The following is a 16,368-nucleotide window of genomic DNA, read 5'->3' on the forward strand; positions in this document are numbered from 1 at the left end:
TTAATTTGGCTTGAATTTACTACTGGCTGGTCTTTCCCTAACGCCACACTATTTTGCTCAGCAATGTAACTACAGATAATGATTTCAGAACAGCTATAATCAGCTTGGCCAGGGTATGTTTTCTTATATTTGGCAACAGTGTTAAAGGGGAAAATAGATATTTTTTTTTCCCATGAACCACTCCAGATTTTTATAATCACAGCCTATTGTTTATGATGCTGGAATATATGGACAATTTTCAAATCTATGGATTTTTTTCATTGCTATAAAAATTTCTAGTTTTTCTTTCTACCAAAATAAATATCATCTCATATTCCCTTAAGGCATGCATTCATGGCTTTTCTTTTCTTGTCCTATTCCTTAAGACAGTGTTATTAACAAAATGCTAATCTGGGAATAATGTTTGGTGGCTTTGGAACAGCTGTTTACTTGTCATTCTGTTGTTAAGCATTAAGATCAAGTGCCTTACAGAGTAAACCATTACCTGAATTATTTTGAGCTTTTCTAAAAGAATCATAAAATATAGAATGAACTTAAACCTTTTTAAAGATCTGTCTCTTTCTCCTTTTTCTCTATAAACATCTGTGTCCTATATTTGCTGTAACTGATACTTTCTTGCCTGGTTGTAGTTCCCTGATACAGTCAATTTGATTTAAACATTTACCACCCCTGTTAGATCATTAAAGTAAGAATTGCCTGTTATAAAATTTATAAAACTTAAACAGAAAACATAAAAATGAACAACAATAAAACATGTGGTTTTAATAGTGTACATGGTGGAATAATTACAAGCTGTGGGGCTAGACCAGGCTAGGGAAAAAATACACATTCTGGTTGTACCTGCCTTCTATCTGGACATGTCAAAATTCTTTTTTAATGTTCATTAACTTGACTTCCCAATCTCAGGAAAAATAGTATCATTATCTTAGCTTTACATTTAGGTGAGACCCTTTTTAAACCAGAAGGTCTGTGTGAAAACAGCCTTCACAAAAAAATTTAACCCACTTCTAATAAGAGCAACAGCAATGGAGATTGTAGTGAAGTTCCCAGGTTATCATTGTCATGTCCAGTCTAGTATTAGTAGTAGTAGGAGTAATAATAATAATAAATAAATAAATAAAGACTTTAATTTCTTATGAACTAAAAATCTGTAGTCAAAGTCATCAGCTGGTAAAAATAAATACTGCATTACTGGAATCACTGGACGAGACTCTTAGCTACCAGAAAGTGATGCACCTCTGCTGACAGCAGTGCTTGTTTAAGACCAGCTGCAAATGTAAGCCACAGAAGGCCAGTAGGATATCTCACTTAAAACCTTTCTTCTTGCCTTGCACATACTGATAATATGCTGCAAATTGCTATTTTTCAGTTACTTTGGTTTATAACAACTGCATTTCTTTGCTAGTATCCTGAGCTCTTGAACTAAAGGAGATTATGCTCCCCTACCTCTGATATTACAGGGGCACAAACTGTATAAAATAGCTCTAAATCAAGGCATCCAAAACCATTTTTCAAGGTCATTTAGAACCATAACATTTCTTCTTGACAATCTAGGTATTTTTCCATCACTGTCTGGGATATGAACCTACTACTTAACCTCATCTCTTGGTGGGCCTCTTTAGGACTGCTTCAGCAGCAAAGTATTACCTTGGTCCTGGAAAGATATCAAAATATTCCTTGTTCACCTCTAACCTGCTTGCAAGATGTTAATGAACAAAATAAATCCCAACAGCTGTTGATACATCTCATGGGTGACAGATGGCCAACCATTCCTACCCTGTTCTGGAGGATATTCTTTCTGCTGCAGTGGTATTTCAACCAGCCAGAATGCTGATCAGAGGGTCTGGGTGGGAATCATGTCCATGCAATGGACTCATGTGGTTTTCCCCAAGGATATTCGTAGTTGATGCAGCTGTGTCATCAGCCTCCACTGTCTCACATTCCTGCTGTTTAAGTCTCACTGTGGGGCACACTGTATCTTTCCTATCATCAGGAATCTCCTCCATCAGTGGAAACTGAAGGAGCAAAAAATGTGAGACCAGTCATAAGAGAATGTTTGAGAAATTTGAAGTGCACTGGCACTGTTGTATGAAATTAAAATGTCCCTGGATAATGAAAGCAAAGGCAGTGCTCATTAGAAAGTGAAGCTGATGAGTTCTTTCCTGTGTCGGATCTGGAAATAGCCTGATACAATGCTACAAAAGGGAGTTTGTCTGTCTTCAGCTTACCTTTGCACAATGTCCAGCTCCTTGTGATGTAATCCAGAATGGGAGCTATCAAAATTGTGTTTCCCACCAAATGTTATTTTTATAGAAATGAGGAGAGACTTCTATCATGAGAAGGCAAAAGAAGGCTGTGACAAATATAAGGGGTTGAACTTCAAAAGGTACATTTGGATTTAAGAGTATGTGCTCTCTGAACCAAAGTTGTATATTATTATCATCTGCATTCAGACTGGTTTATGAGCTTGCCTTCTTTTATAGAGAGATGACATAAAATGCCAGCTTTACATATTTTATTTAAATTATGATACAGGAAAAGCCTAAAAGAAGCATTTAATGCTTGGAAAAGTGAATACTTTACAGCTTTTAGAGAATACTGTCCTTCTAAAAAATAATATTCTCAATATTTATCCAGAAACCTCATCACTATTTTTCAAATAGTGTCTTTTTCCATAGTGATGTCTTTTGATCTTCAATTGAAGATTTAAAGTATTAGAGCAAGTCTAATGCTAAACAGTAAGCAAAACCACATGCCCTCTTTAAAGGGCAGGCCCTCTCTAAAGCTTACACCAATGCACTGAGCAAAGTATTTTCCTATGTGCTTCCAGAATAATCTTTGCTGAGACTCCTTAATGCAGAGAACACAAAATCCATACATTAATTAAAATGCTGGATTGTTGATGTGCACCATCATCACCATACCAGAACTGCTTCACAAAATTTAAAATGCAGGACAAAGCAATGGCACCTGTAAAAACTTACTGAAAAGAAGGGAATCTGTGAGGCTGGGATGATAACTCACCTACAGAAGCTTCTACATCAGTGATGAGATTTAAAAGAGCATAACTCAAGTTAGCAGTTGGGATTCAGGCTGAATTAGCAGAGCTGTCAGTTAAGAATACAAAGTATTTCTTGTCCTCTCTGCTCAGTAGATTTCACTAGCACTTGGGCTTTTTAAGTTCCCTTGAGCAGGGAAATCGGAACAGGTGAACCCACTGTGGTCCCTTCCAACCTTACCCATTCTGTGATTCTGTGATATGAAAATGCACATTGCTTTTCTGATCAGATTTTTATTTTATTTTGGGAAGTTTTCTGGGCTTATTTGTTTTCCTGTAATTTGCTTCGGTATCATAATATAGCACAGTACAGACCTTGTTGAAGAGGGAATGGTGCTAATGACATCTTATTGCCATAGCTCTGAGATGTTCTGATACAGAAAAATAACTGCTGCAACACCATGCTTCCTATGCTAAATGTAAGGAGAAGAATTGGGCAGAAGTACACTCATATTTGCATATTAATTTTACTATTAATTAATTGCTTCAATTACCTGTTTCCTTAATCTCACAGGGAAAGATGGTGTTTACATTTGTAACTTAATTGGTAACTCATGATAATGTGTAACTTCAGAAAAAAAAAACAGATATAAAATTTGACTTTCACATTTCATTGCCTGTTCTCCAATTGTGATTTACATAAAGACAAAGTATAAAGAGTTGCAAAATAAATGCACAGTTTAACTTTCAGCTTTGTAAAGCTAAATACAAGCATAAACGATAGCATGAGCAAATATGCAAAATCTTTTTTCTCCATTCCCACATTTTTAAAGCTAAGATCATCTGACAACAGCCTAGAGGTATATAATAACTCTGAATCGTGTAAAAATGTGATAATTAATGCCTCAGAATTCAGATTTACCTTTAAGTGTAAAATGTAATTTGAATTCTGAAGCAAGGCAGTAAAGAAAGGTGTTTGGAAAATATTTATTGATGTGACTGTGTTTTAAGATACTGATCTTATTAAAAATGTTAAACACTATGTTTTAAGTATTTAAAGATAAAAAAAATACCATGGAGACAAATTCCATGTAAGACCAAATTGGAACAGGTGGAAAAGCAGTATCTGGCCATGCAAAGGCTTCATGCCAAGAAAACTCTGAACCAGGTGGATTCCCAGGGGCTTTGCCCTGCCTGAGATATGTGAAGCAACCAGTAGAAGGTGACAATAATTTAGTCTTCTGCATTGAAAAATATAAATTTGAACAATAATTGAGGCAGTTCTCAAGAGAAAACCACACAGAAGCTGGCTAATCTCTGTGTGAATCCAGTTTCAAAATGTACCTTCAAGTGAGTCAGCACATGTGTTTGAATAATGCTTATATTCATGTGTCTCTTTGAAAAGGGGTATGAATTCAGTTCACATGCATATGTGACAAGTAAACAATTCAAAATCTCTGAAAAATAATATCCTGAGTTGCTTGATAGAGATCTGTGAATCTATTACACAACAATAGATAGTGTATGTTAAAACTGCATCATTCCTGGAATTTCAAATAAGGGCTGCTGAATTACTGTCAAGGTCTCTTCCAAATATTGTTTTCAGTATTTCTTCCTCTTTACTGACTGTAATGCACAGTCAGTGCTTGGATAAAAGACAATTTAAAAGTCTCAGTAAAAAAAACCGAAAAGATTTAATTATGGAGGGAATTTATATTTAAAAAAAAAAAAAAAAAAGCCACAGATGTTCCTCTAAAAATTCATAACTTTAAATTAGCATTTTCCACAAATAAAAGTGATTCATCTTTGGATCCAGGTCTTCAACAAATTGTGTCATTTCTTACATGGTAATCAGTCACAACTTTAATTAGAAGTTGTCATTCACCCCTACATACCACATCCCTGGCAGAGATCAAGTACGATTTTGTACAGCTGCTATCCTGATTCTCCTGTCATCTTTGGCCTGACTTTGAATTGCTTCCTCTTTTTTCTCTCTTTTTTAGATAATCCTGCTTCTTCTTCTCACCCCCACTGAGCTGTCAAGGGTTTCAGTGCTGTGATATGGAATCATTGCCTCTGTAAGACTGAAAAAAAGCCCTGCTTGAACTGGATTCTGATCAAAGAGAATCATTTATAGGAGAGATGCAGCAGGAACCTCAGGGAAATTTTTTTTAGCAGCAGGACCATATGAAATGGAAAAGACAAAGCAAGAGACTTTCAAACATTTTTTAAACTTACAGCTGCATTATTATGGTTTCTATTGTATAATGTTTGTCTTTTTTTGTCTTTTTTTTTTTTCTTTTTTTTTTTTTTTGTATTTCTTCTAACCTTGTTGCCGTGCTATTCAGTACCACAGTGAAATGGGGTAGGACACATTCATGTAGCTCCTGTGAAAACAGAATTACTTAGAAGACCTAGGAATTACAGAACTGCTTTTTGTGAGGAAGGGAAGGGAAGACAGAACATTTCACAGGAAGTAGAAAGTGCATGAGGAGATGTCGTGTGACTTTACCTTTAAGGTGGTTTTGAGAGCTAAGGAAGTTGAAGTTGCTGGTGGCTGATGAGAGTCTTTTCTCCTGACCAATTATCAGTCATTACTGGGAATTGACAGCAGTTTTGACCATTGAAAAGTGAGATCAACTTGTGAACCCTACCTTAAGATGTAAAGTCAGGGCACCTTAGTTCTCTTTGTTTCCTGGCTGTGAAAGTAACAGAGCTCCAGGCCTCCCGTCCCCTGCCCAGGCCATGCGGCCGGGTGGGGCCTGGGCTGGGCCTGCTGCATCTCCCGGCCGGGAGATGGGGCCTGCGGAAGGTTTTCCCCGGGCTCTGGCCGGGCCGATCTCTGGCTCGGCTGCAGGTTTTGCTGTGACTGAATTTACTAGAGATGCCGAGTGAAGAAAGAAAGAGGCTCTGAACCTGCAGCGGGCTAAAGCGGCGACTAAACTCTCCAGAGCAGCTGTGAAGAACCTTCCATCCCAGACAGCTCCAGCTCCTGTTCAGCAGAGATCACCGAACCATCTACAAAGCCTGGGCAAGATTTTAACCCTTTCATTACCCAGATGAGACTTGCAGATTAATCTTTTTATCCAGAGAAAGAAAAAGAGAGTAATCAACATGAAAAGAGACTTTATAAACTATCAGAGACAGTAAAGAAAAGAAGCTTCAGAAAAAGTAGAGAATAAGGAGATGCTTTAATTAAGATGAAATATTTTTCTGTTAAAGCTATGGAGATGGACAATAAAGTCCTGAAAGAACTCCTTTAATTCATGATAGAGTATGTAGGGAGGAATAAAGTGTTCAAAGTGTAAATTTTGAGTAAAAAGTAGAGTAATTGTGGTACAGTGAAGTGCTGAAAGATTTGAAGCCTTGAGAGGCAATGAGAAAACTGTTTTCTAGTGAAGCTCACAGAAACAGATGAAGAAGACTTTTGCCTTTGAATAACTCATTCTTAAAATGCCATCCCTAGACTCATGGCCCATACACACCTCAGAGTGATGTGGAATGGGAGGAGTGAGCTCTGATAACAGCAGTTCTGGGCAGCTGACATCAGGGCAATAGAAAACTATAACAGAAGTAGTTTTCTTGTGAGAAACTCCATAAATTAACAGAAAGAGACTTCTGTTTCTCTACAAAGACTGGTGAAAAGACTATAGCAGGAATTGGGACTGTTTTAACCATCAAAGTTCCAAAGTTTTTGTCTCTGTTGTCATGTGAACAAGGGAATAGTGGGTAGTGGGAGATAAAAAAGGTTTTTCTGGAAGTTTATTCTGGTGTTCTTATTATTGTAGTTTGTTAATAAACTTTATTCCTTTTAAGTTTATTGCTTGTATTGCTCTTGTTCTAATTCATATCTCACAGCAAGAAATAAATAAATTTTTTTAGTTACTAGTTTAAAACCACGACAGGAGAGAACAGAGATTATCCTTTTGAGTATGTATCCTTTTGGGAATGGGTAAGGACTTTTTGCACTACTTCCCATTTCTGTCACTCATGTCATTCTAATGAAATGGACATAGAAAAATCAGAACTGAGGTCCCTACTGTTGCTAGTGGCTACTTCTTATTTTACCTTTCATTTACAAAACAAAACACAAGGCAGATTATATATTGCCAGTCAAGTCCAGAGAACTGATCTCCTTCCAAGGCTTGAAACACAGCATCCACCCACCTATACCATTAAAAAAGAGATGTCTTTCACAAAACATCCGTGAAGCCCTTTTGGGTGCATTTGGGCTTCTGTCTCCCTTGGGGCTGAATTCCCTCATGCTCAGCTGAAGTATAGTTACATGCATTTTCTCTGAGAATTATATAGGGAAAATGTGTATGGCTTTGATTCCCTATGGGAAAACAAAACCAAACAATCAACAAATATCTTCTTAAGTCTAGCTATAAAAACTGCTGTCCATGGGCCTGAGTTTCAGGAAGAGACCACTTAAATTCTTACATCTTAACTCACTTCTTCAATAAGTCATACTGTAAGAATAGTGCTGGTAGACCTCTTCTTCCAGTACTTAGAACTGTCATCTACTGCAAATTAACAGGAGGTGAGCCCACAGCTTTGATTTTTCACATAAGTATCCAGGACAGGAGGCTACAGAGAACTCACTACCTGCACAATTTGAACAAGTGCATAGCCAGGATGGGAAGAAGCTGTATTCTGCTGGTTAGATATGCAGAGGGGAGAAGTTTGTTATGTTCATGTATTTTCGTTTAGAAAGACCATCCAGGACATAGAAATGACACAAAGAGCCAATGACCCAATGAGGAAGTCACCTCAATTCTACCCATCTCCTATATTGTGCTGCTTGTGCTCTAAGTCACAAAATAAAAGGCTTTGATTTGCAGAATCCCACAGGTGGCTGAGCAACTAAGGGAATGCCTCTGCAGCCACAACCTGGTATCTCTCAGCTGTTTCTGTGTCCTGGCACTCATCACGACTTCTGTGACCCCCGGGTTTGGAGGCAAACCTTCCTCACCTCTCCATGCTTACAAAATAAACAGCTCAGCAAAGTGAGCCGTCTGTACTGGATGTGGATGTTTATATTGTGAGTCATTCCTAAGTTGAATATCACATCAAATGCAATGTGTAGGATCTGCCTCACACATTTAGCACTTATCTAACCCTAAAGGCGTTCAAAGCTGGTTTGGACAGGGCAATCTGGTCTAGCAGAAGGTGTCCTTCATGAAAGAGAGATTAGAGCTACATGACATTTAAGGTCCCTTCTAACCCAAACCATTCTATGACGCTATGAGGATGTGAGCTTAGTTTATCATGAACATCTTTGTTCTGTTGATGTAACTGAATTATGTGCTTAGGGGGTCTTTTTATTTTGCTGTCACCTGTCTTTTGGGAACATGGTTGAATTCAGCCTTTTAATTTCCCTCTGGCCAAAAACACATAAAATATAGCAGCATCTCACACTTTTCCTTGATCAATGTCTCTCTAAATCTGTATGAACTTTCCAAAGTCCTTTCAAAGCAGCTGTAGTATATGGTTTTTTATAAGCAGTAAATTGTATTTTTTTGACTTTTGATAGTAAAATAGAAACCATTACTAACACTTTGTAAAATTTACCATATGGCTCAACTTAGCATACGAACCTGATTCTACTTTCAAGTATTTTTATGTATCAATTTTTATACTTTCCAACTTTCAGATAGTCAAAAATTTTATAGAGATCACACAAAAGTTGGAGGCAAACCCACTATTTTCATGATGCATACCTGACCCAAAATACGCTACTTTAAATTCACATTAAAAAAAAAAAAAGAGGATATAATAATGAAAGCAAGAGGAAAAAAATCCAGTGGTAATATTTAGTAAAACTAGTGTGTCTGGACAACTCTGAATATGATATGCAAACCAAGAGTTTGGACTCTAGCCCTTGAAGATGCATTTCAGCTCATTAGCTGAGTACATGTTTAATTTTAGGTATATGCAAACGTGCTTCTGAAATTAAATGTAAGTATGTGCATATTTTCCTTCACTGGGAACTAATTTCTGAACTAAGACCCAAAAAGATGAGAAACTGCTACTATGACTGCTCCCAGCCTGGCAATTAAGCTTTTTATTTGGGCTGGGTTTGAATTAAGGGCTTTTTACAGGTGGTCGGAAATGGTTATCGCTTTGACTGCCATCTATATTCATCAAAAATGTGATTAGGATCTTTTGCTAGACATTTCTACTATTTTGCATGGTAGCCTTTTTGTGTTCAAGTAAGCTGTTAAGGACTCTCAGGTAAATATTTATCTTGTGAGTACTATAATAATTGAATTAGTAACATGATCACAAGATTATATATTTAGAGCCTTTTCTAAATAACTTCAAATATATGTCAATTTACAAATTCAAGTTATTTTAATAAAATATGGGAAGATTATATAGATTTTTATACTCTATTTTTATTTTCAAAGTGTGTTTTATGCATACTGAGAATGCTAAAAATTCCTTACCTGGACTGCTGGGGCACTGAACTGGACACCATAATAAAATTTTGTCTGATTTAATTGCAGCTTCTCTGCCTTGCTATGCCTTGGCTGGCATACAAATTTTTCAAGGAAGAAACAGATGCATAATTTCACAAAATGTCTCACACTTTAAGATACTATTCATTTCAAACTACTTTCATCATTTTGTACTGCCATAAACAACCTGAATGCTAATGACTTGGATTTCAGTCATTCCAAATCTCACAAGAGAAAAGAAGAAAAAGACTGCTTTGAGTGTCCCTTTTAGAGGTGAAAATCTGACAGTCATTGTACTTTACTTGAGTCCAACATTGTATATTGCATTAGTTTGATAAAATCCGTTAACAGAAAGATTTTGGCATTATGAAAATATTCAACAGAACATATTGAACAGGTCCTAAAAGATATAAACAATCATGACCTACAATGTCATTCTAGTCAGATACTGTACCTGATGTTTTTGTAGAAATCCCATTAGAGCCTGAATCTGAGTCTCCAGAGATAGAGAAGCAATCCATGTATTACTCCACTCAGATTTCAATTTTGTTCTCGGTGAGCTGCTTTTTAGGAATATGTATAGGAATTATTATCGGAATTATTATAGGAATTATTAGGAAAAACACGACAAAAAAAATTACAAAACTACATCAAATATCCTCAGTGTAAAATGGCTACTATACTAAAGATATTTCTGACAAAGTTATGAGTCTTCATTACGTTTTTTTTATCTGTAAGAAGTAAATTACAATTTTAGAAATGGCCAAGGATGGTGATCAAGTCATAACTCTCACGTATTTGGGTTTTTTTGTCCTCCTCACATCCCCTCTTACCTGAAGCAGACTTTTCAACACTGAAATTTTCTCCATGTGGTTCTTTTCAATGGGGAGAGCTGGGATAGTGGTAGCACTGTACTCTCAAAAAAGGACTCTTGCAATTGATGGGCACTTTGGGGCACTTGATGATAGTTATTCTGTCTCTTATGAGATCTTTTTGTGTGATCCTTTTACTGATCCTTTCTTAGACACAGCCAGCTCATGAGCAAGTTTCTCTCCTGCGTACTTGAGGATGTTGGACACAGCTGCTTTCTGCTTCACAAAGAGAGCCATAGCTTTACACATCTTATTGCAATTTTCAACATACAGTACTCCATCACTTCTTGGCATGCCTATTGATTAACATGATTAACTAATTTTGTTACACTTGTGACTAAAAATATTTTTTTTTGTTTTGTCTTCTACTGGGCCTTACATATCTGCTTTTTAAAACATTCTCCATTTTTCCTATTAATATTTTTTCCCCTATGAACAGGGGAGGAAGAGAATGGGCTGTGGTGTGCCCCTGTGGGAGCTCTGAAAGCACAGGGCCCCAAACTCACACCATCTTGTATCTGGCTGAGTACATTTTGTTTTGACAGCTTTTTCCTTCCTGTTTTTGTAGATTTAGCCAATGGCTTTAAAAGTGGTGAAGACAGAAATATGAAAATTAATTCAGTTCTCTGTAAAATTAGTCTCTAAGAAGACATAGGTAAATATTTCACGTGGAAAAACATAGGGCAATGTATTTTGAACATTGTTATGCCTTCTGTGCTCTTAAAAATCTTTGTGAAGCTTGTTACCATGCAAACTATATTCTAACTTTTATTTTTCATCAGAGAAACTTACTTGGTGAACCCAAAAATAGTCTCAGAGAAGAAAAAAGAAATATACAGGAATCATAGGAAGATTAATCCAAGTACATAACCAAAGAACCACCCACTGACAACTGACACAGAAGTATAATTTACTGCAAATATTTTCACCAAAATTTAATGTCTTTCATTATAGCATTATTGACTTTTACAAGTTTTACAATCACTTTAATTTTCAAAGTCCCTCTTATTTCATATATTTGTTTAGCCATGCTCTTATTCTCCAGATGAACTAGAAAAAACTCAGTAGTCTTGTACGTAGTTTTCACAAGAAAAAAAAAAATCAGGCTCTAAGAATAATCATCTTCCTCAAATTAATGCAAGGAGATCACATTTAGTGCCAGTCCTTTTTGTAAACAGCAAACTCAGTTTCTTTGCAGAGTAGAAATAAGAGGGATGTCTGCATATTGCCTTTATTTCATCCCCCAAAGCTCATTTTTATGCTGTTATGGACTGCTAATATTCCTTAGCAGAAGAAATGAGAGGAAGTTCATCCCAGCCAAACCTGTGCTCTGAATTATGTTTTACATTTTTAACATTGCTCTGACACCTGTCCAAAAAAGAACTGTAGAAACAAATTATCACTTCCCACTCTGTTTCTGCTTCTTGCTGCAAGGGAGTGGGGAGCATAGGAGAGAGATGGTATTTCACACCCTTGACACAGGGAGGGAGATTCCTTCATTCAGATTTAGGTGCCTCCTTTGTAAATGCCTTACACCTTAGTAGGTCTTCCTAGACTCCCTTTGCAATTCCTGAGAGACTGAATCATTGCCAGGGCAATTCAGTTTAGCCTACGGCAGATGTCTACAACAGATAAGACAAATCATGCTCTAAAAAAAACTTAGTTTTCCTTGTTGTCAAAATGGACAGCTGAGAATACATGTTCAGATGTAGATATTTACAGTGTGAAGTCAGGCAGAATGAATCTAAGGCTAGAAACCTCCTCAAGATGCTGTTGATGTCCAACAGAGAAACTAATGTGAAATCTGTCTGCATCTTGTTAATTTAGTGGTTCTACTAAAGATCATATGTTTTGGGAGGGTTTTTCACTCTCAGTATGGGAAAAATACTTCATTTCCATCTGAAAACCTTGCTGTTGGAAACTTCTAGCATTTGTTTTGAGTATTTAAGCTGAAATCTGGTTTGGTCAAGATGTTTCTCACTGTATTTGCCCAGTATCCATCTCTTGGCTGCAGCCTGTGAGTTCTGCTTTGCAGCAGGACAAAGAAATATGTAATGGTTTATATGATTAAACCAGGGGTACAAAATCCAGCACTTTATGGTGTATTCAGCACTTCATACAGTATTGACATAATTTGCAAACCCACAAATGCATGCTGTGTTCTTGCTTCTCATAATTTTGCTTTAAAGGCTTCATGACACAAGATGAGGTGATACTGTTCTTCTATCACTCATTTTTAATTCAGATACACTGAAATGTGAGGCAGCCATACTTGAAAATCCTTTTTATTTTGCTATATAGCCCTTAATTTATATCCTTATGGGTTTGGGTTTTTTTTTGTTTTCTTTTAATATATATAAATGAAACCTAGTGAAGACAGAGAGCCTTCCTAAATATTCTGGGTTTGTGACAAAATTCTAATTTATACATCTCAAACAAAATCACATCATGCAATCATTTCTGCTGTGGGTAGCTGGAAAATTATTGTGTCAGTGAAGATATTTGCTCATAAATTATTGGAGTATAAAATACTACTGCTTTTTGTTTATACATGATAAAAAGAAAATAATTTCTGTACCCAGAAGTGTGTGTATATATATTTTTTCCTCTTTCTGTCAGGCTGGTAATCCCCGAGACACCAAGTCAGCAAGAAAATAATTTCAGTGACATTCATTAATTTTCAGGAAGCTGTCTGAACTAAATTGATAAAAACAGCATATTATAGGTGGAATAAATTTTCCTTAAAGTTATTCCCCTTTTATTCAGAGACTGAGAATGAAAATAGTTGTTTGGGGGTTTTTATTATCAGATTTCACATTATCATGAAGTTCTAGAAGACTTGTAATTATGAGTGTTTTTCTATAAAGCAAATTAAATATAAGATTTGACAAGTATGTCCTGTCCTGTGATTATGAGTTCATTTCTGGATCTCAGAAAATGTCACTGTGTTTTAGATAGGCTTCCCATCTAAGCTGTCTACCAACCATTACCAACTCTTTGCTGCCAAATCTAAGAAAATCACGGTTTTGTGCTGGGAGGTAATCCTTCATGTTAAATCAATTGATTTTGATTTGAAAAATTACTGGGAAAAAAAGCAGACAACTTTTAGGCAAGAAACTGTTCTTCAAGGTTCTGTGCAACTCAAAGCCTTTCTATTTAATTGTTTTTCCAAATGAAATAGGCACAGAAAGGTAGCCAGACTCTCCAGGGGAATTTGTACCCTAAGGAGACTGTTTCTGCAGCAGAGATGTTCCTGCTGGTGAAACCCCTGGTAGCTGTTGGACCCATGCTCCCCTGGGTAGCCAGATACATCCCTGCTTTCCATCCCCCAAAACTCCCTCCCTCTCTCTCTGGCTTTTCCCTCCCCACTTTAGCACAATAACCAGCTGCATGTGATGTTTTAAAGGGGTGAGGGGGTGTGTGTGGGCCATATTTCCAGCTGGGCCCACACACCTTTCTGGAAAGGATCTGCGTGTGCTCAGAATCCTTTAAAGTTGAAGAGCCCAGTGACTTAGCTTAGAGCCTTGTTCTCCTACAGACTGTGTGAGCAATAAATTTCTGGCTCAGTTGGTTTCAACCCTTTTTATATTAGTGTTCCAAGTATTCTCAGTACAATAGCAGATGAAAAAACAAAGCAAAGAAAAAGAAAGAGAGAGCAGTCTGGCCATTTAACTGGAAAAGTTTACTGTTAAAATTAATATGATATTAAATTTCCCTGTTAATTGTGCTGAATTTTGACACCAAAATGCTTTTCTGAAGTGTGACTCTCCTTGGGATGAAAGGTTTTAATGATGGAGGAAACAGAGTTGTAAATGGAGAAACAGCAAAGATGCAGCTGCTCTTCAGATTAGAGGTACCCCAGGTGCCTCTTTAGTACCACCAGGTACTGAAGGGAAGGACAGAATAGTGTCAGGTCTGTAGCCTCATCTTCATTGATCTCTAATTACACAGAACTTTAATTAACACAGAGGCCTTCTGTCTTCTGTTATGCCTTTTTTTTCCACAGTACACTTTTTGCTTATATCAGTAATGGAGAGAGTAAACATGGCCCTGAGCCCAAAACCACGTGTAAACATAGTATCAACAGGAAACTCCCCATGATGCTTTTGGCTAAATTATCAGTGTTAGCTGTGTGCTTCAGTTGTTATTAGAAGGCTTTAACTACTTCTGATTTCTTTATTAGATGCCTTGCTCTCCCCTCTCCCTAAAAAAAAACAAACCAAAAAACCAAAAAAAACCAACAAAAAAAACCCCAAAAACTAAAGGGAGGAGGAGGGAGGTATTTTGTTAAAAATACATTGTGTGAATTATTTGTTGATACATGATACCTGGAGAATGTTAAAGAAAGACTGACTCATGATGCTTCAGTGGAAATTACCGGTGTTGAAAATTTTCTGCCTGCATTCTGATTTTTGCAGTGGGCAAAAGCTGTAGTTTTATGTATCTGGCTAACTTTAGATCAGTAAATTCACTCTTGAATTCCAAGCAAGGTGATAATATTTATTGGAGGATTTTTTTTTTTTCAATTTCCAGTTATTTAGGAGAATGTTTGTTTTGTGTCTCTCAGCTCTGTGATCTTACTTCCTCATAAAGGAAGAAAAAAAGTTATCAAGGGACATAAAACTCCTAACTCTTGTTCTATACCCTCAGGACACTTTAAAAGATGTTGATGTACAATTTCTCATGTCTAGACATTACTTAGTTGTTTCAAGCTTAATTCTTTATAAAGTGTCAGTGAGACCTGCCAGACTGATCATCTTGGAAGACAGAATTTTTCTCTTAGCTCCAGAGCACTAAATACTTGAAAAAGGAACATAATTTTCTCCACAGTTTTTCAAGACTTGGTCTTGGTACAAATAATCTAGGATACAAAGAAAGGACTCCCTGTTCAGCTTGAGCGGATCTCAATAGTACCATGTCTTCTCCTTTTCTCGTTAGTTATGTTTCCCATTTGGGTGTGCAAACAATACACTGGAAGAATTATCCATATCCATATGTAGGTGTGACATTAATTGCTAGTTCTTAATAACACGAGAGTGTCATTACACTAACTGTTCCTGCCATTAATTCCTGGTGATTTGGGGATGCATAGCAACAATCAGCATGAAATAGTCAGCATAATTCAGAGTTTTTCTATGCAGACAGGACCAACAGGAGCCTGTGGCCTCAAAAAAAAAAAAAATTGTTTTGCAGCTTGGTGCTGTCCCCTGGGCTATCGAGACACAGCAAATGAAAACCTAGTGCCTGTTCCCTACCCTACTGCTCTGGTGAGCTCATCTGTTCTGGGCTGTCACATGGTTTCATTTCTATGCCATAGGCACCTGGGATCTCTGATTAATCTTTGGCAGAAGCTGGAAGAAACTGGGTACACACTTCAATGCTTAATGGGTCTGCAAAACCTAACTTCCCAGAGCTTGGCAGCTGCAAAAGAGAACCATTGTTTTACAACCCTTTGAGATAAATATAAATGTTGACCTCTTAAACCTTAGGTTGATTGTTAGATACCTGCTGGAATGACACAAACTACAATAAAACATATTTTTGTATGTGTACAAAAATTATGACTAGACAGAGACCATTTCATTTTTTATAAACTTTTTGAGGCTTTTTGTGTTATATTTTGAGACGATATTTAAATCTATTCCTTTGCTTTTTGCAAGGTTTCCTATGTCTCCTCTGGTTTTCATCTAATGGAATCAAAGCCTCCTGCCAGATTTCTGACTCACTGAAAAGCCTTTCACACAGGCTGCCATGTAGTTAAGAACCTGCATTGTGTAACTTTGAGAAGCTGCATTGTGTTTAGAACACTCTGTTTATTAGACAGTCTTGTACAAGTTAGGATCTAATCATCTGGATGACTTGTTGACACTAAGTTTGTGATGAAATTTGAGGTTTAGTGTAGCCAAGTACTTGCCATGCCAGCAGTACAGGCTCCCCTTCTTTATCTAATTTTTTCTTAAAATCTGGGCTTCACTGTCCAACAAAACAAACAGAGTTGAGCTATGTATGTTATTTAAAATGGAAATTAACACTG

Source organism: Cyanistes caeruleus, chromosome 3 (assembly GCF_971803275.1).
Source record: "Cyanistes caeruleus chromosome 3, bCyaCae1.hap1.1, whole genome shotgun sequence".
In the NCBI taxonomy this organism is placed as follows: Eukaryota; Metazoa; Chordata; class Aves; order Passeriformes; family Paridae; genus Cyanistes; species Cyanistes caeruleus.